Source organism: Argiope bruennichi, chromosome 4, assembly GCF_947563725.1.
Source record: "Argiope bruennichi chromosome 4, qqArgBrue1.1, whole genome shotgun sequence".
Classification (NCBI taxonomy): Eukaryota; Metazoa; Arthropoda; class Arachnida; order Araneae; family Araneidae; genus Argiope; species Argiope bruennichi.
This window is the reverse complement of record NC_079154.1, coordinates 110,592,652-110,606,080: the sequence shown is the minus strand read 5'-3', so window position 1 is coordinate 110,606,080 and position 13,429 is coordinate 110,592,652.

The window sequence follows — 13,429 nt, the reverse complement described above, 5'->3', positions numbered from 1 at the left end:
AGGCTTTCATAAAAAATAAAGGTTCTAGAATATACAAGAATTTTGTAGTTATCTCCATTAGGAGACAAGATCTGATATATTTATAGAAATATCCATGTTGTATTCTCGAGACTACATATGCGGAAGAGGGTAAAACGAGTGAGTCGAGGGGATTTTATCTCTTTGGAAAGATCTCTTTTGATGATCTTTAAGTGCTTTTTACAATTCAGTTGTTTAATGGTGATTTACTGTTCGTCTTATGTTGTTGAAATTAGGAAGATATGTCTCCTGTTCATTGTGAATTTCTTTTTCTCCCAGTCATGTTCTTTTGTGGAACAAAGTAACGTAATGTTTTATCGAACTAGTTGGACTTCGTAGCGTACTCGTAGATGATGTTAAGGACATAGTTAATTTTATTTAAAACTAGCAGCCTTTGGCGACCAGCCGGTTCACCAGTATTACCGCTCGCTACAATTTTCAATTAAATATTTTAAGTAACTTGTCTGTTAATAGCTTCTCAAACAAAACATTTTTAATCTTCAAATTTTGATAGTCATACCAAACTTATACTGTTGTTTAGATCGTTTCGTTCAATTTACTATATATATTTTGCTAATTTGTTGTCATTTCCGGTAAAACTTCAACTTTAATTTAAAGTGGAAATGCTGAAATTGCAATTCATGTAAAGATATTTTTTAATGAAACCAAGCTTTTTATTTTATTTATCATTTTTGTTGTTATTTATTTATTATATTATTATTGAATATGAGTACTGCAAACAGAATCGTTCGGTATTTAAGTCTTATGTGAACTACAAAATATTTTTCATAATTTGCGTAATATCTCAAAGAATAATTCAACAAAAATTTCTCAGATTCAGCATAAAATTCAGTTTTTAGTTTTGCTTTCAAAAGGATTGAAATGAAATCAATAATAATATTTTGTTCCGGCCTATAAATATATTTCAAAAATTTTGAAGTCTAAATTTTATGCAGTAAGGTATCATATTCTGAGAAATATTCTGGACACACCAAATTTTAAATAAATGAATGAATGTTCCTATTTTCCACGATTAACTAAGACTGATTTATGAAGTTTTGAATGTTAAAAATTTAGAAAAACTCAACATTTTTATAATCTTAGGTCAATTAATCTTGAGAAACCTGAGCGTTGATTGGCGTATTTTCTTTAAAACGATCGATGGAAAATCTAAAATTATTCTTTTTTTTTTTCTTTTTTTGAATAGTGATATTCAAATTTTTATAAATCAGTCAGTTTAAGTGGTTGATTTTGTTGATTGGAAATTAATTCTTTATTTAAAATATTAGTGTTTCAAGAACATTTTGTTAAACGTGATTTTCACAGCAGAAGCTTTATGTAAAATCGAAAATTCGTTATATATTAGAGTATTTATTGGATCAAGTTACATAAAATATAATCATTTTCCATTTAGACCATTTTAGCAGATCTGTGTCTATTACTAAAGGTTTACAAATTAGCAGTGTGGCCCTGATTTGAATGGATATCCTGTTCATATTAAACAAAACTTGCCTTAAAATAAAACTGATTTATTGGATTAATAATACAGATAGTGTAAAAGATAATAAAATAATTTTTCTTTAATTTATTTTTTAGAAAAAAATAATATTTCATATTTGTTTCATTTCCTACAGACACGACGAAAATCATATTTTTGCAGATTTCATTTCCAAAAAGATTTAATTTATTTTTAAATGGAGCTTTAATCGATGTGATGGCAACACTTTGAAAAAAGCTAATTTTTTCCCCATGAATGCGAAACGTGCTCGTGCAGCTTAAATTTTATTTTTTATTTTGTACGAAAAAAATTGTTGAATAATAGAGTTAAATTATTTATTTAAAAATTAATTAAAAATAGAAATTTAATTTTAAGGTTAAAACATTGGTATTATTTAAAAGATAAATTTTTGATCTTTAACTTGATGTAAAAATCTTTTTTGTGCGGTAATATTTTCGGAAGTTATAGCAGAAACACGCTAAAATTTCGCTTATTTTTTAAATAAATAAAATTTTAATTAAAAATTCGGAAAAATAACCCCGAGGTGCACATTCCCGGCCTCCAAGGTATACACGTGCCAAATTTCGTAGCTGTTGGTCGAACGGCCTGGCCTGTAGAGCGCCAACACACACACACACACACACACACACACACACACACACACACACACACACACACACACACACACACACACACACACATTGAGCTTTATTATAAGTATAGATGAGAGATCAAATATAGTACATTTCCAGAGCAAAGAATTTAAAATTAGGCTTTTATGTTTTTTTAAGTAATTATATTGGGTTTATGAATCAATATTAGGCTTTTATGTTGTATACAATTTCGAGTAACAAGCTTCTCTTAGATCATAAAAACGAAATTTCAACTGAAATTTGTAGTTTTACATATTAGTGTTATTTTTAGGGCTTGCAAAAAATATATAAACAGACTGAACTAAAGGATAGATATAAGTTAAGAGGAACAGCAACGTTGCAAAATGAGCAAATTAGAATGGAAATTCAACTGATAAACTTAAACGATAAGAAATTTGTGATCATTAATTCGCTTTTAAATGGTTTTAGGCACAGAGTTCTGACAGTTACATATTTAAAGATGATATTTTGATGTCTGTCCTTTAAATTGTTTTAGCTGTTTTTCAATTTTTTTTATTACCTTATAATGAGAGAATTATAGAGTTCGAAAAACGAATAAAATACCAAGAATTTTACTCCATAAATTTACTCGAACATAATAATAGTTATATAAAAGTTTCATTGCTTATAAATAAGAGCACTAATGATTTGTGATATTTATTTATTTTGGAAATAAAGTACGAATTAATCACATTCTTGCATATATAAGATATAAAAAGTTGCTGAGTCTTGAAAGAATTATTGAGGAAATGAACATAAGTTTTCAAAAAATCATTCTCGATATTCAAATTACTCAGGTTATTTAATTTTTGAAAGGATATTGTTATAATACGATTCTATAAAAGGTTAAACGTGTTATCCTACACTAAGTGTTTCAGATTTCGCAATACGAATTTTTCATTTCTTCAACATGTTCTGTATTCTGCCGAATTCTTTTGTAAAATATAAAAAAGTCTCTTTTTAAATAGGTTTAAATTCAATAAAAAATCATTTTCTTTTAGAATTAAAAATTAATAAATGAATCTTATTAATTCAAATTGGTAATAAGAATCTAAACATCATCAATTGGTGCTCTGAACCAAATAGCAAAATATCTGTTGATTTTTTAATGAAACATGATTAAATACCGCTTTTTCTGTTTGTTTAAATTCAATAAAAATGCTTATCCTTTTAGAATAAAATAAAAATTAAAACAAATAATTGAATCGCATTAATTCAAAATGGTTATAAAAATCTGAACATTCATAATCGATGCACTGTACAGAATAGCACAGCATCTATTGATTTTGTAATAAAGTATAATTAATCACAAATTATGAGTTAATTACTTAATCATGCAAGAATAACTAATTATAGATGTATTTTGGAAAACAGAGAATACATCTTCCATTAAAGGAATTTTTCCGTTTCATTTCCCAACAAATTCCTTCCTCTTTTACCGGTTAGTATCTTTTGCTTACCTGAAGGTGTCAGACAACTAAACAAACAGTCTCCAATTTGAAAGATGTCGAATACCATATTTATATCTTAAACTGTCTGTTTCCTTAAAATGATATCCATAAAGAGCGAAATGTGTGCCAACGGCCATTTTTACAGAGAATGCCACAATGTTTACATTTACATCAAATGTCTAAACTAAAATTGTTCTTGGCATTTTAGATCTTTCTAAAATAGGAATTTGCATTCTCTTTCAAATGCTAAATACATTGAATCTTTAGATGATGGTTGTGGCACTATTGACAAGAAAAAGCATATAATTTAAACTGCCTTGTATAATATATAAAAATAAATAATTTTAACATCATATTCTTTAAGAAAGTACTTAGAGAGAAGTATTCTTCTTTATAAATATTTTGGAATTGGAAGAAAATGATAAAGAAAAAAGGAAAAATTCGTTGTCTGTTAACTTGTAAATATTGAAAGCATTCAAATGCCCAGAAAAAGATAATTGGTTAGCAATATTTAAAAGAATAAATTTAATCATATAAAATGATTTTGCTAGAAGCTCTTTTTTTATATGATAATCAAGAATTTTGAAGAAATTCTGGTTTAAAAAAAGCTTTTAGAGTTTATTTAATTAAGAAAACTTAGGGAATCAAATAATCTCTGAACCACACTTAGTATCTTATTTTGTGCAGTGGATAATTTAGCATTTTATGGACAAATATATTGTAAATAGATATCTTTATAAAATCAATTCTAATTTTTAAAAAATTTGCCTTCATTATCCTCACAAAAATCATCTATTTGTTTCAGGGAGCTGATTGCAAGATATCGATGATGGACTCGGAGGATTCCGGTTCTAAACCCTGATTCCGCTTACGATCTATCAGAGATATGGTCATAGTTTTTGATTCTCATTACATCATATGATCATGCTTCAGCAAAAGCAAAATTTAATATTTCTTACAATTATGTACTATTTTAAATAGTATTATATATAAATAATATATCTTATTATAATTATTGTATTTAGTTTGTGGTATTATTATTGTATTTATTATTATATTAATTTTAGACACATTACCTACAATAAAAACTTTATTGTCATAGGCATCTTAAATATTTATTCACAACATGAAATATGAATCTAGCCTTTTCCAACAGCGGATTTCATTTTCTATCAATTATAAAGTCATGTATACAAATTCTGAATCAATTTTTAAGTAACGGGACTACTCAAAATAATTTTCAAGTTAAAGGAATATTTTTCAAGGTATATGATATAAATATTTAAATATATTTCTTCCATATATTATCTCTGTTTAAAAGTCAATTTGCTAAAAAATTTGACTGACATCCACTGTCTGCTTGCGAAAAAAAAAAAGATGTTTTTATTAATAAAAAAATTATTGGTTCGCTTATTTACATGAGCTATCATTAAAATTTTTTCTACGCTTCAAAAATTCATGAGAAAACGTGACAAATTTATTCAGTATTTTAGATTTCTATAATTAAATAAATGAAAGATAAATGCTTTTAAAATTTAATCCATGGAATCTCTATATAAACTTTTAATAAAAATCTTCAGAATTTAGCCAACTTTAAAAAAATCCCTTTTAAAATTTCAAAATTTAATTTTCATTTTAGAATGGAAAAAAAACAACAGATTGTTAAAAAAAGTAATGTTGTCTGGTTATTATTATTTTGATATTATGTCTGTAAATATTGTTTCCCCTTCTTCATGCAAAGTCTGGAATAAAACGAGCATTAAACATTTAAAACGCTAGGAACAATGCTTACCAAAACCTTTTCAATGATCAAATTCTATTATTTTTTCTCTGAAAGCAAAAGGTAGAAATCGGCAACTTTTTCTGAAGCACATAATATCATTATCAATGTGCACATATAATTCTTTAGAATTCTGTAGCTATGCGCTTTTTCTTCCTTACAGGAAATATTCAGTTTTATGAAATAATGTTATATTTCAAAATCAGTTCCCTTTCCTTAATCCTTCCCTTCTATTTAAAATTATAAGATGATAAGTAGACGAATTCATGCATTTAATGGCTACAAAGTAATGTTAGTTGCTTCTTCTCTGTTTGAAAGAGAGTTTAAATCGCTTTAGTATTTTATGACCAGGTGCCAAAGAGATAAATTACGGATGTATGATATTATTTTATAGAATGAAATGTCTAAAAGAGCCATGGAAGTGCATTGTGCTCTAATATCATTTCTCTTTTTTGTTAATCTTTGGAAAAATAATTTGTAAACTTCTTTATTTGTAGCATTACCGAAATAGATTATAAACTATTACAAATAAAATTTCAGATTCTTATGTGATTCGTGTTATAGTGTCAGTCCTAAATTCGAAAGGAAAATATATTTTGTGGCTTTCTTAAATTTCTTTTTTGCAAAATAATACTTTCCTTTAAAATTCATGATAAGAGTTTAAGGCTAACACACAACGTTTGATTGTTTTTTCTCAATTGATAGCTTTCGAGTAGCTGATGCTCTAGCGTACCAGTTTTAACACTTTCTTCTAGCTACTAGAAAACAAAATCTATATAAATTTCGAGAAATTGTTGCTCAGACAACTGACAAAATGTATAACATCTTCTTAACTAACATTTATTCGCATAAATGAAACTCTTCGTAGACATCATCCAGTCAATGCCAATAAAATTTCAATTTTAGCCTTCTAATTCTTAATTTTAATTGTTCTTGAATCATTAATATGCTTTTTCAAATATTTCCTTCAAGAAGTCAACCATAACTTCAAGAAGATATTTAAATGAGTGAGATCTAGGGACTGTAAAAGAAACAACGCCATGCAATACCTTCCGAAAAGTCTGGTATTTATTTGTTTTTATCCTGAAGCACTAAATTGTACTAAAAGCAATTTTTTTCTTTGATTTAAACGTAACGTATTCTTAACGTATTACTACAATTAACTTCAGAGAATTATACGAGTAATAATGCCTTCACAGATGAAAGGTTCAAAAACTCCAACTGCTGAATGCACCACATTTACTAATTTTTAAGACACACAGCATTCCATCATCACTGAAGAGAGAATGAAGAGAAGACAAATTTATAAAAAGAATGAATCAATATACAGAGGGATGTTAAGAAAGAAAAGTATCGAATGCTTTGAAAAGTTATGTAGCGAAATAACGAGAATGAACCCTTTTGATCTACCTTATAAATTAGCGGCAGATAAAATGAAAAGGAAAACAGTTTTGCATGGTGTCAAAAAACAGGATGGTACAAAAACCAAAAATAGAAAAGAAACTATAAAAACTATTCTGAGATGCCTTTTCAAAGAGGAACAATCCCAACAAGAAAGTAAAAAGCAGAAGAAAATGAGGAAAAGTATTGAGTTATATAAAACAAAAGAAAAAGATAAAATATTTACAATAAATGAAATAAGAACAACGATTAATAAAATGGTCAAAAAGAAAACACCTGGATTAGACAATATCCCAATAGAGATGCTTGCTGAAATTAACAGAAAGAATCCATTCATACTTTTAGAGTTATACAACAAGTGCCTAGAATTAGGTGCGTTCCCTAATCAGTGGAAGGTAGCAAAACTGATTTTAATTCCTAAAACTAATAGAGACTTAGAGGATCCTAAATCCTATAGACCAATTTGTTTGCTAACAACAGCAAGTAAAATCTTGGATAAACTGATAACTCAAAGAGTACAGCACTTATTAACGGCACAAAATAGACTGCATCATGATCAACATGGTTTTAGATATAACCACTCTTGTGAAACAGCCCAAAATGCACTATGGAGTAAAATAAAAGGTGCGATGAATCAAAAACTAAAAACAACAGTTATATCTTTGGATGTAGCTGGAGCATTTGATTCCGTATGGAGGAAAAGCATTTTATATGCCCTTATAAAAATGAATTGCCCGAGCAATCTTTTTGAATTGATTAAAGATTACTTAAATGAAAGGAAATGTATTTACCAAGATGGAGAGAATAATTGGGAATTTATAATGGATAGAGGAGTGCCACAGGGCTCGTGCAGCGTACCGTTATTCTGGAACTTGGTTATGAATTCTGCATTTAAAATCAATCTTCCAGTGAACTGCTTTATGCAGGCGTATGCCGATGATGTGCTACTAATAATCTCGGGAAGAACAAAAGATGAACTGGAAATTAAAGGAAAACAAATAATTCATAGGCTAGTAAAATGGGGCAAAATTCATAAACTTGAGTTTAATGAAAGGAAAACAATTCAAATGCCTATTACATTTGGAGAACGTTTAAAATTAACAGATCCGCCTAACATAAAAATAGGCAATAACAATATAAATGTGTCAAATCAAATTAAGTACTTGGGAGTTACATGGGACAGTAAATTAACATTTACGTCACATTTTAATAAGGTCAAGAAAAAAGTGGATGTATTAACATATAAACTAGTGACAGTTGCGGATAAATTTTATGGAAAAAGGAAATACCATCTAAGAAGAATCTACACTGGGGCCATTGAGCCATTTGTTCTTTTCGGGCACGGAGCATGGGGACATAGGCTAAATCTAAAGAAAATCAGAGAAACATTAAATTCAATCCAACGGCGCCCTCTCATCATTATGTCTGGGGCTTATAGAACCATTTCCACAGAAGCCCTTCAAGTGATAACGGGAATTTTGCCAATGAACCTCAGAGCAACGGAAATTTTCACTAAATTTCAAATAAGAACTTCTAGTAATAAAGTTAAAATAGGAAACAAATGCTTCAGCAAAAAAGATTATGAGATGTATTTTGACAAATTCGAACAACATCCTGCAGAATGGTTTATTCACGGTTTTCAAATTAAAATCCCAGATATGGATGGAATAGAAATTTTTACAGATGGTTCAAAAGATGAAAATAAAGTAGGAGCTGCAATAGTAGTATACTACTATGGGAAAGAGATCGATAAAAGTCTTGTGAAATTATCGAACCATGTCACAAGTTTCCAGGCAGAAGTGCAAGCTTTAAAGATGGCCATTGAATATTGTGAAAGGGTGGAGGACGGACAGAAGTGCTCAATTTTTTCAGATTCTCTCTCCGTCCTACAAGCCATACAATCTTCTCACAATTGTAATAAGGAAATATGGACGATAAAAGAAAAGATAAAAAGTGTAAAAACTAACAAGTGGATAGAGTTGAATTGGGTTAAAGCCCATATTGGGATATATGGTAATGAAAAGGCGGATCAATATGCAAAGTTGGCGGCACAGAAAGAGGGTGTTGATATGGTTGTCCCCAAATCAAATGGTGTCTTAAAATGGGAATTAAGAGAAGAAATAAAGCTGCAATGGTTTGACAGATGGTATATGTCCAAAAACGGAAGAGTAACTTTCGATTTTATTCCTAATCCAGAAATAAAAATAAGAAGATACCATCCACTGATAATTCAAATTATATCAGGACATGGGAGATTTCCTGCATATTTCCAAAGATTTGGAAGAATGCAGGACAATAAATGCATTTGTGGAGGAATCGGTACTGTTTACCACTATTTAAAGGAATGTATTGAAATCTCGGAGTTAAGAAAAAATCTGAAAATTATAAATAATGACTTAAGTACAGTACTGATGGTACCAGGTAATCTTAAAACTCTGAAGGACATGATGTCAAAAATTGTCAGTTTTTTACCAACTATTTGAGAGTTTGTTGATAAGGAAGAAGGACAATAATTGACCACTTTGTGGCCAATTACCTCGAGGAGAATGTCAGTTTGACAAATCGGTGAATGCAAGGATGGACAATACTCAAGATAGCAGTCGGCCACAACAAATCCTGTCGATACTGCTACGTTCAGTGGTGGCGGGGTGGTCGGCTGTACGCAAGAAGAAGAAGAAGCATTCCATCATCAAACTGGTCTCCTGAAATTTACTCGAAAATTCTTTGATAAAGGTTGTTACCCCCCCCCCCCTCTCCCCCGCATAAAATTGTGGGCCCTGAGTAAAATCACAAATGCATTGCATTGTATCAGTAACGAATAGATATAAAATATAGCTTTGAAGTGAATCTAACATTTTTATTAAATCTATCATTCCAATATACATTTTGGACGCATTTTCTTCCTAATGATTAAAAACCAAATTTAGCATAAAACCATAATTGTAGTCACAATATCACATACTGAATGCCATTGATTTAAGTTAATACATTATATTAACCTTTAATGCATTTGCAAATACAGACAGACAGACAGTCAAACTTTTAGCAGATTTTGACCAAAATGTGGTAAGAATTTGCATTTAAGATGCTAAACCTTTGTACTAAATTTGATTTATTTAGCTCCTCGTGTTTTTTAGTTTTCGAGTTCACCTGCACTCGGATAGCCAGACAGACAAACTTTCCTTAAACGGATTTTGTTCAATATTTTAGGCAAACACACACATTTCGTTTAAGTCCTTATACCAAATCCCATTTATCTTATTCAAAGTTCATATTGTTCCGTGTTCATAGACAGATAGAAATAACGAGGAAAGCGCGTTCTCAAACAGAGAGGTGTGAAACATGTAGATTCGCCAAAACCTAGAACTCGATTTTTTTTCCACAATTACATTACTTTCTCGGCACTTCGTAAACAGGAGAGTGAAAAGGATTATTATTTGTATAGCGCATGTAATTCTAAAAAGAATTTATTAAATCAAAACATTATATTTCTTAATAGAATCATGAAAAAATGTTAAAAAATCCTAATGTTTTATTCATTAATATATGATAGATTCATTAATTATTTATGCAGTAAGTACTAAAATTCGGCTGATCATCTGAGGGATATTGTATTTCGGCTTTTTCAGAGACATAGTAATCTATTACGCCTAAAGATGGCACCACGCAATGAAATTGGAAACCCTGGAATTGGCGGAGAATGCGAATTGGACAATAAACTGAAGCAGTAACTTCACATGATAATTGTTTATCAATGCATTTATTGCTGTTTAAAATAGCACAATTGGAAACAATTTTTTGTTGGAAAAGGAGTGATTCTTCCTTCTTTAAAAAGTGATAGTTTATATAAAATTCTCTTTAAAATTCATGGAAGAGTAAACAAAATTAAGGCTTCAAACCTTCAGGGTAAAAAATATTGAAAATAATTAAATTTATTTATCAAGTAAATTATATGTTTAATGCATTATTACTAATTCAATGTGAATTCAAACATTTTTATGAAGACGTTTTCCCACCATATATATTGTAATTGCAAATATTTTATTCGGCTTTATTTATTTAATTTTATTCTTTCAATTTCTATATTTTATAAAAAAAATCCTACTTTTTGTCACATTTTTCATTAAAGCTCATTTTTCAACGTTGAATTTCCAAATTGCTTAAAGTTAATATTTGCATAAAAGGTTGTCTCTGAAAAATATATGAAAAACTGATAGATAATACTTTATCGAGTTTTTTTTTTCATTTAAAAATTAAAAAAAGATTTAAATATTTGCATAAAATTTTCAAAAAAGGGGTTCTCTCAGTCTAATCCACTGTACTTTTTACATTACTTTTTTACTAGATTATATATATATAATCCAGTAAATTACTTACATTTACTTACTTACATTACTTTTTTACTAGATTATATATATATATAAACATTAAAAAAATATTATTTTAAATTCTGAAAGAAAAAGTTCGAAAGTGTAATATCTATCAATATTATAAGGCTTCGTGTATTTTTAATAACTATTTTGTAGAATTTCTTTTAATGTGAGAAATATATATTATTTCTGTAAAAAAAAAGAAAAGTTTCCAAAGTTGTTTTATTTAAAAATTTTGAATATTAGCAAATACAAATTTATTTTCGTTTTATTTTTTTAAAATTTTAGCTAATTCCCTTCTAATTGCACAGTTCTCGTACTTCGTACTATTTTCCGAAAGTTCATAGAGCAAAATGTTTAGGAATCAGTGCGTTGAGCGTAATATTAATAATCTAAACCTAATATGAACATATTACTTGTGTTATAAAAAAGGGAAAATAGAATTCCTCGATTAACATTAGAAATTTTATATTGCTTTTGCAGAAATCTTGAAAAATATATCAATATTTTATGTTTTGAACAAAAGCCTTATAATTTATTAATTTAGAATATCTAGATCGTTAAGGTTGCTCGAAATGAATATAACTCTATTTCAATGACTAGGAATTGAAAAATTCTTATCATTAAATATCCTTACCACTATAATAATCTTACCATTTACATATAAATGCAAACGAATCATCATTTCACTTTAATTTAAATAAAGAATAAAATATCTAATCCTTCAGTTTAAATACAAATTAAAACGTTACCCTCTTAAAAATAAGTCATATGCCCTAGGAAACTTATTACTTTTTCTGTGAATGTAATATGACTGAAAAATGGTAAAAATATAATTTCCATGCAATTATACTTCAGAAATGTATTAAATTGCTAGCAATTACATTTCAGAATTTCAACCGGCATTGCAAGGTTTTCCTTCTATTTTTGAAATAAAGCATTGCAAATCTATTTTAATAAGTATAAGTTAAACAATGCTGGTAATTCAAATTTTAATTTTGGCTTTTACAAATAATTCATTATTTAATGATTCTATTCTTATTTAAAAAATGCTACATTTAATACTTTTAGACAAGTAAAAACTTTAATAAATAAATAATTTAACCAATTAATTTAAAATCAACATAGCAAAAAAAAAAGTACATCGGAGAAAATATGATTAACTGCGCTTGTAAGATTAAATAAACTAATGAAATGTGGTTCATTGAAAAGAATAAAAATAAATAAATGGGGATAATTTCAGAAAATATTTTACATGCTACAGAATTTCTTATAAATTTGTTATTGCATATTTTCCGCAATTAATAATTTAGGTATCTTTTCGCTAAATGAATATGCATTTAAATAAAACTCAGAATTTAATTGTTAAAATCTGACATCAGTCTATTTTTATCCCTATCTGATCAGTCCGAATCCCTATCTGATTCAATTTCTGAGTTAGGTATTTTAGGCAATTTATTATTTTTTTATTGAAAATAGAAATAATAGTAAGAGATATCAGATTCAAGGAAATAAATTAAATCGCATTTTGAAAGTTAATATCATATTCAATTTAGAGAAAAATTGTAGAATATTCTCAATGTATAATTCTTTAGAATTGAAAATATCTTGTTATACGTTTATTATAAATATTATTTTATCTTAATGATGCTCACTCTTACAATGAAATATCGCGGATGTGTAAATATATTTTACATTAAAAAGGTTGAATAAACATTCTTATAAATATCAAACCATGATAAACAATTTAAATCCTTTTTCATAATCTCTGTTTACGTATAAGATGAAGTCAGAATTTTCATCTTAATATAAGTGGGATATTTTATGCAAAGGTATCTAATGAGTTAAATGTGATAATATAATTTTAAAAAATCCTTTGAGATATTTACAACTTTCTCCTGACAATTGAAGATTTTACTATTTTTCCCTTTCTTAAATATATATTTTTATTAAGCATTACTAATAACACAATAACCGAAATACTCTAAAGCAAACTGTCTTATTGCTCCTATTAATCATCCATCCATCCATATATACATATTAATAATAATATACATATATATGACGGCTGAATATATATATATGTGTGTGTGTGTGTGTGTGTGTGTGTGTGTGTGTGTGTGTGTGTGTGTGTGTGTGTGTGTGTGTGTGTGTGTGTGTGTGTGTGTGTGTGTGTGTGTGTGTGTGTGTGTGTGTGTGTGTGTGTGTTTATTCTTAATCTTCTAAATAAATTTTTAGAACATTTTCATGAATTTATT